The sequence below is a fragment of the Lagenorhynchus albirostris genome, chromosome 17 (assembly GCF_949774975.1).
Source record: "Lagenorhynchus albirostris chromosome 17, mLagAlb1.1, whole genome shotgun sequence".
Classification (NCBI taxonomy): domain Eukaryota; kingdom Metazoa; phylum Chordata; class Mammalia; order Artiodactyla; family Delphinidae; genus Lagenorhynchus; species Lagenorhynchus albirostris.
Genome location: NC_083111.1, coordinates 21,126,007 through 21,133,136, shown reverse-complemented (window position 1 = coordinate 21,133,136; position 7,130 = coordinate 21,126,007).

The window sequence follows — 7,130 nt, the reverse complement described above, 5'->3', positions numbered from 1 at the left end:
GATGAGTTCAAAACTATAAAACTCTAATACATGAAGTAGGATAAAGATGCTTTTTGTAACTAACTGGTCATTGTAACATAGTCTTGACAATCCCTAGGTAGACAAATTTAGCAATGTTTGATTGGGAATGATTTAGTAACCTCTCTCTCCCTCCCCCCTCCCCGCCTTTCCACTGAGAGTGAGACTTTTTGACCGTGTTATTTGTAGATATGCAGCACACTGGCTAAATCTTAGACAAAAAAAAAATCCTTTCCCAGGAAAGGTACACACTTTAGACCCTGCATGATACATCACCCATGATAAAATAATAACCTCAAATAATCCTATGCCTTTTGGGAAAATATTGAGAAGTTTAATCTTTAAAATACTTATGAAAAACATAGAGGAAGGAGAGAGGAAATAAACAACAGTATTCTGTAAGGTTTACTTATAAATTGGGCTTCAATATTTTCTTTTGGGTACGTTTGTAATTTGCAATGCCGTGTTTAACTGTTTAAGTTTAACTGCATCTGGCATGTGTACCCTCCAAATGAAAAGCAAGATGTGCCTAGTCATCTGGTGAAGCAATTTCAGTATACTGCCCCTACAATTAATCGCAGAGCAAACCTTCTCTGAGTAAGATACAGAAAAGTGTTGTTGTTGTTTTTTTCCTAGAACGTTAGAAGACACTGGATATTTGGAGATTAAAAAGATCATTCTGTTTGCCTTGTAAAAGCTAAATACATATACAAAAGTAATTATTGTGAAAAAGCATTGGGGTAGTCTCTGTTCCAATAACGAGGTTAATTTGGGGATGCAAGCTAATGTTTATGAGCAAAAAATCAAATTCTAAATATGTGTATTGTTTTGTTTATGATGATATTGCTATTAGCTTCCTTGTATGTACTGTTGTGGTGGGAGAATAAAAGTTTTCCTGAGCTCTGGTCCTTTGTCTTCTCAATATGCTGAAGTCTGTCTACAGAAGCAGCTATTAGTCTCCACAGTGCTGCCTCTATGCTTCACCAGATGTAAGGAGGCTTTGCTTAGATGCTATCCTATATCCCATAAGGAATGAATACATTGGGTCAGGAGGGGAGTGTTAAATGTTTGAATATATAGCCTCAGAAGCAATAGCAAAAAGTCTTTTTTAACGTAAATACATTCTGTTGCTTATATAATGTAAGTAAACAGAGTCATTGGATAATAATATCTAAAAACCAATATGAAGAGAAGAAAGACATTTTATTGACATGGATATTTTGGCCTAGTCTAGTGATACTTAAACTAGCAAGAAATAGGAAAAACTCAGCTAGTATTTTTTTTCCTCACATGCTCTAATAATATTTTGTTTAGAATTTATTTTTTTTCACTAATTGTACAGCAGTTACTTTGTTACTAACTCTACAGTATTTGCAATTATTTTGGAATCATGCAGACAATGAATGACTGATGAAAATTGTAAAGAGAAGGCTAGAGAAGTGTCATTTTGTATTCACCTTTAGAAAAATCAAAGTCTAACTCAATTATTTTTTCATAGGAAACTCTTCATACATTGTTTAATAAATGAATGAGGAAATTAATAAATACACAAATGGGTGAAACCTAGAAATTTGAATGTGCAATGGCAAAAAAGTAAAATAAAGTTAAAATTGAACTTGGACTCATGATAAATATTGAAGGATATTAAAAAATTTTTGCTATTATTATTAAAAACAAAAGGTTCTATAATTATCTGACCATATAGTTAGTTTAAAAAGGAAGGACTTATTAGGTGTCTACTTTACACCCAAAAGTGTGTTAGGTGGAGTGTAAACAAGAGTGCTCCCAAAGAGTATTAATCAAGTTTCCTCCATTGAAGGCACCCCATAGTTGAGTGTCTTAATGGTGTGGTGCAATCCAGCAGCCCTGCTTTTAAACATAAAGTTCCCTCTGTGTCTAATTTCTTTTCCCAAGCCATATTTCTTCTTTCTTTTGACATTCAGTCCCTGCCATTGTCTCTTGGTTGACATTTTCCTTATCTCTCTCCAGCCCTTGATCACTGGTTCCCAGTACTTAGACAACCTCCCCAATCCCACAAGACTCTGTGTCTATGCTTTTGTGATAATATTTTCAGGATGATATTGCAGCAGTCCATTTCACTCTGCAACTCTTGAATTACTCCATGTTTCATTTATTTTATTTCATTTTATTTTTATTTTTTTTCTGGCACGCGGGCCTCTCACTGTTGTGGCCTCTCCCGTTGTGGAGCACAGGCTCCAGATGCGCAGGCTCAGCGGCCATGGCTCACGGCATGTGGAACCTTCCCGGACCGGGGCACGAACCCGTGTCCCCTGAATCGGCAGGCGGACTCTCAACCACTGCGCCACCAGGGAAGCCCTCATTTATTTTTTAACAAAATATTTAGCCCTGTGCCTGAGAGAAATGGGCACTCAGTACACATTTGGTGAATAAATCTAGACAGGGATATATGAAAAACAGATATAAAATAGTCCTGATAATACAAGTTTAATTACCTAAGATTGAAGGGAATATATATTATGCTAGAAAACAAGCATTGGAAATAAATAAGGAAAGGTGCTAGCAACTATATTTGATAGGGATAAACACATAAAAACAAAAGTGTAGAATTTAACCATAAGGATTTGACTTTCAGATATTTAGTAAATACATGTAAGCAATGACGTTTCTCAATTTAAAACATTTTTGAGCTACTCACCCAAATAAGTTGCATATGCTAATATATACCAAGGGCATTCCTTTCTTAAAAATAGAGATTAAGTAAATCTTATTTTTGTTTTGTTTTGTTTGCAGAAAATGTGACCCTTGCCATTTATAACTTTTGAAAATAATTGAAATTTTTCCTATGGTACAGTATGTGATTGCTTTTGCAAAACTTTATGAACACTCAGAAACAAGGTTTGGCAGATACAAAGTTTGATAAATATGTATGGTATCTTAACAATTACATGATTCACCTTTATGTCTTTAATTATATTTTATCCAGTAAGTCTACTAGAGCGTGAGTGTATGATGTTAAAATTCTCCCATAAAATTTTTACTTATGCTAATTTCTCCTAGTATTTCTCTATTTTATAACAGCGATGCAGTGGTATTTAGCACATATAAATTCAATACTCTTATATTCTGTATAAATTATATGGATTAAATTGCTTATCAATAGAAAGTAATCTTGTTCTATTAATCCTTTTGACCTGAAATTTCACTATCACTGGTAACCTTGTTTTTATTTTGTTTACATTTGTTTGACATATCTCTTACTATTGCTTTTTTAACCCTTGTAAGTCATTGTATTTTATTTTAGGTGTTGCTTAAATCAGCATATGTTTAGATTTTGACTGATTACACTCTCTACCATACATTATGGATTGTGCTATATCTCTTTCATTTTTCATGCTTTTGTTCTATGTTTTCATTTTAAATGCTTCCTTAATATTTCCTTTGTTTTCTGGATTTATTTAATTTTTGCTTCTTGTAGTACATTAAAGTTAAATATGCGATTAGTAGCTCTACCTACTGGCAAGTACTTTTCTATGTACTCAAGACATACTTAAATTCTCATATATCTAAAACTCAATGACAAAACAAAACAAAAAGCAATGATCTGATTCCACACCAATGTAATATTATGGACAATTATGGACTGTTCTATGAAAATCATGTTTCAGGAAGGATTATGTCTTTTTTGGAGTCTTCAAATTAAACTTACATCTGTTCAAGTGCCTACTTGCCTTACAGGTGGTTTCACTCTCTTCCTTTCTCTCTTCTTTATCGTTTTATTTTTATTTTTTTTTCCCCAAGCAATGAGAGGCATTTACAAATTCCAGCCAGAAGGACTATCTGACTATAGTTAGAAGAGTAAGGCTTTTGTTTATAATATTCTTCAGCTGCTATTCCTGACGCTGCTCTTTGTTGTCATGAGATGTTGCTGATGAACACTAGAATGGTACTGTACGATAAGATCACTGCTACTTGTCTACGAGGTAGCAAATATCTGCTTGTCTGCAGTGAAGTAAGCACTTTTTGAAGGATGCTAAGTTTATGGTGGCTCCATGATCTCAGGGTACCATTTTCATGGAAAAGGGTGAGCTCTTTCATACTGCAAATTTTCTCCTACAAATATTTTGGGTATTATTTAAAGTTGAGTCTCTGTTCTTTCTATACCTATAAATTCCTTTCTTTATCTTCTATTTTTAAATAGGCAATGTTTTACAACAATATTAAGCTGTAAAATTAATGTGTTAAGCTGTAAAAAAAACATTGAGCAGAAAGTAAGAGATTTCCCATATACCTCCTGCCCCCACACATGTATAGTTTCCCTTAGTATTAACATCCCCCACTAGAGTGTTACATTTGTTACAATTGATGAACCTATATTGACCCATGGTAATTGTTCAAAGTCCATAGTTTACATTAGAATGAATTCTTGATGTGGAAAGTTCCATGAGTTTTGACATGTATCCGTCATTATAGTTTCATACAGAGCAGTTTCACTCAAAAATCCTCTGTGCTGTCTACTCATCCCTTCCTTCTTCTTAAGCCCTAAAAAGACCTCTGATCTTTTTACTGTCTGTCTGTATTTTTTTCATTTTCCAGAATGTCATACAGTTGGAGTCTTCCACTACATTCTTTTCAATTGGCTTCCTCCTTTTAGCATCATGACTGTCTACACTGAATGGTATATCATTGTCTGGATGTATTACAGTTTATTTATACATTTACCTAACAAAGGACACCTTGGCTGATTCCAAGTTTTGGTGATTATGAATCAAGCTATAAACATCTGTGTGCAGTTTTTTTGTGTGGACATAAACTTTCAATTTATTTGGGTAAGTACCAAGGAACATGAATGTTGTATTGTATGGTAAGAGTATGTTTAGTTTTTAAAGAAACTGTCAAACTATTTTCCAAATTGTCCATATTATTTTGCATTCTCACCAGCAGTTATTGAGAGTTCCTGCTGTTTCACTTCCTCACCAGCATTTGGTATTGTCAATGTTCTGGATTTTTTGCCATTCTAATAAGTGTATAGTAAATACTATCTCGTTGTTTTAATTTGCATTTCTATGATGACATATGATGTGGCTTGTCTTTTCATGTGCTTATTTGTCATCTGTATATCTTTTTTGTGAGGTGTCTGTTAAGGTCTTTGGCCCATTTTCTAATTGGGTTTGTTTTCTTATTGTTGTATTTTAAGTTTTTGTATATTTTGGATAACAATCCTTTATCAGATGTGCATACTGCAAGTATTTTTTCCTTGTCTGTGGTTTGTCTTAACATTCTCTTGGCATTATCTTTTGCAGAGCAAAAGTTTTTAATTTTAATGAAACCCAGCTTGTCAATTATTTCTTTCAGGGATCTTGCCTTTAGAGTTCTGTCTGAAAAGTCATCATAATATACAAAGTCATCTTGATTTTCTCCTATGCTATTTTCTAAAAGTGTATAGTCTTGTGTTATATTGGGTATATGATTCATTTTGAATTAATTTTGTGAAAAGTGTAAGGTTTATGTCTAGATTTATTTTTTTGTGTGTGGATATTTAATTGTTCCAGCAAGATTTGGTGAAAAGTTTGCTTCATTGCATTGCCTTTGCTCCTCTGTCAAAGATCAGTTGAATATATTTATGTGGGGTCTATCTCTGGGCTCCCTGCTCTGTGACATTGATCTATTTGTCTATTTTTTTCAACTACACCACTTGATTAGTGTAGTTTTATTGTAAGTCTTGAGTCAGGTAATGTCAGTCTTACAACTTTGATCTCCTTCATCATGAGATTGATTATTCTGGGTCTTTTATTTCTTTATATAAACTTTAGAATCAGTTTTTTGATATTTACAAGATTGGTTTCTGTAATTTGAATCAGTATTGCATAAATCTATAGACCAAGTTGGGGAGGATCAATATCTTGACAATGATGAGTCTATCCTTGAACATGGCATATCTCTCCATTTATTTAGTTCTGCTTGATATGTCTCATTAGAGTTTTATAGTTTTCTTTCTATAGATCTATACATAATTTGTTAGATGTATATATTATTTCATTTTTTGTAGTGCTAATGTAAATGGTACAGAGTTTTTTACTTCAAATTTATGTGTTCATTGCTGAAAGTGAGTGACTTTGGTATATTAACAATATGTCCTGCAACATTGCTATAGTCACTTATTAGTTCTAGGAGGGTTTTGTTGTTGTTGCTAATTCTTTTAGATTTTCTACACAGTAATGTCATCTGTGAACAAAAGCAGTTTTATTTCTTCCTTCCCAATCAATATACATTCTATTTCTTTTTCTTGTTTATTCATTTGCCAAGACTCCCACTACAATGCTGAAAACAGTGATAAGAGGGGATAACCTTGTAGTATTTCTGATCTTAAAGAGAAAACTTTGAGCTTTTCACTATTAAGTCTGATATTCACTGTAAATTGTAGATATTGTTTATCAAGTTGAGGAAGTTCCCCTCTTTTCTAGTCTATTGAGATTTTTTTTTAAATCATGAATGGAATTGGATTTTGTAAAATGCTTTTTCTACATTTATTGATATGATCATTTTTTTTTTGCCTGTTAATGTCATGGATTACATTAATTGATTTTTAAAAGTTGAACCAGGATGAATATTTGGGATAAATCCCGCTTAGTCACGGTGTCCAATTATTTTATACATTGTTGCATTGGATTTGCTTTTTTTCTTTTTTTTTTTTGCGGTACACAGGCCTCTCACTGTTGTGGCCTCTACCGTTGTGGAGCACAGGCTCCGGACGCACAGGCTCAGCAGCCATGGCTCACGGGCCCAGCCGCTCCGCTGCATGTGGGATCTTCCCAGACCGGGGCACGAACCCGTGTCCCCTGCATCGGCAGGTGGACTCTCAACCACTGCTTCACCAGGGAAGCCCTGGATTTGCTTATATTTTATTGAGAAGCTTTGCTACTTTGTTCTGGAAAGACATTGATCTGTAGCTTTCTTTTCTTATATTATCTTTGTCTGGTTTTGGTATAGGGTAGTGCTAGCCTAATAGAATGAGCTAGGAAGTATTCCCTCTGCTTTTACTTCCTGAAAGAGATTGTAGGGAATAATTTCTTCCCTAAGTGTTTGGTAGAACTCAGGGAATCCATCTGGGCCTGATCTTTCTATTTTAGAGA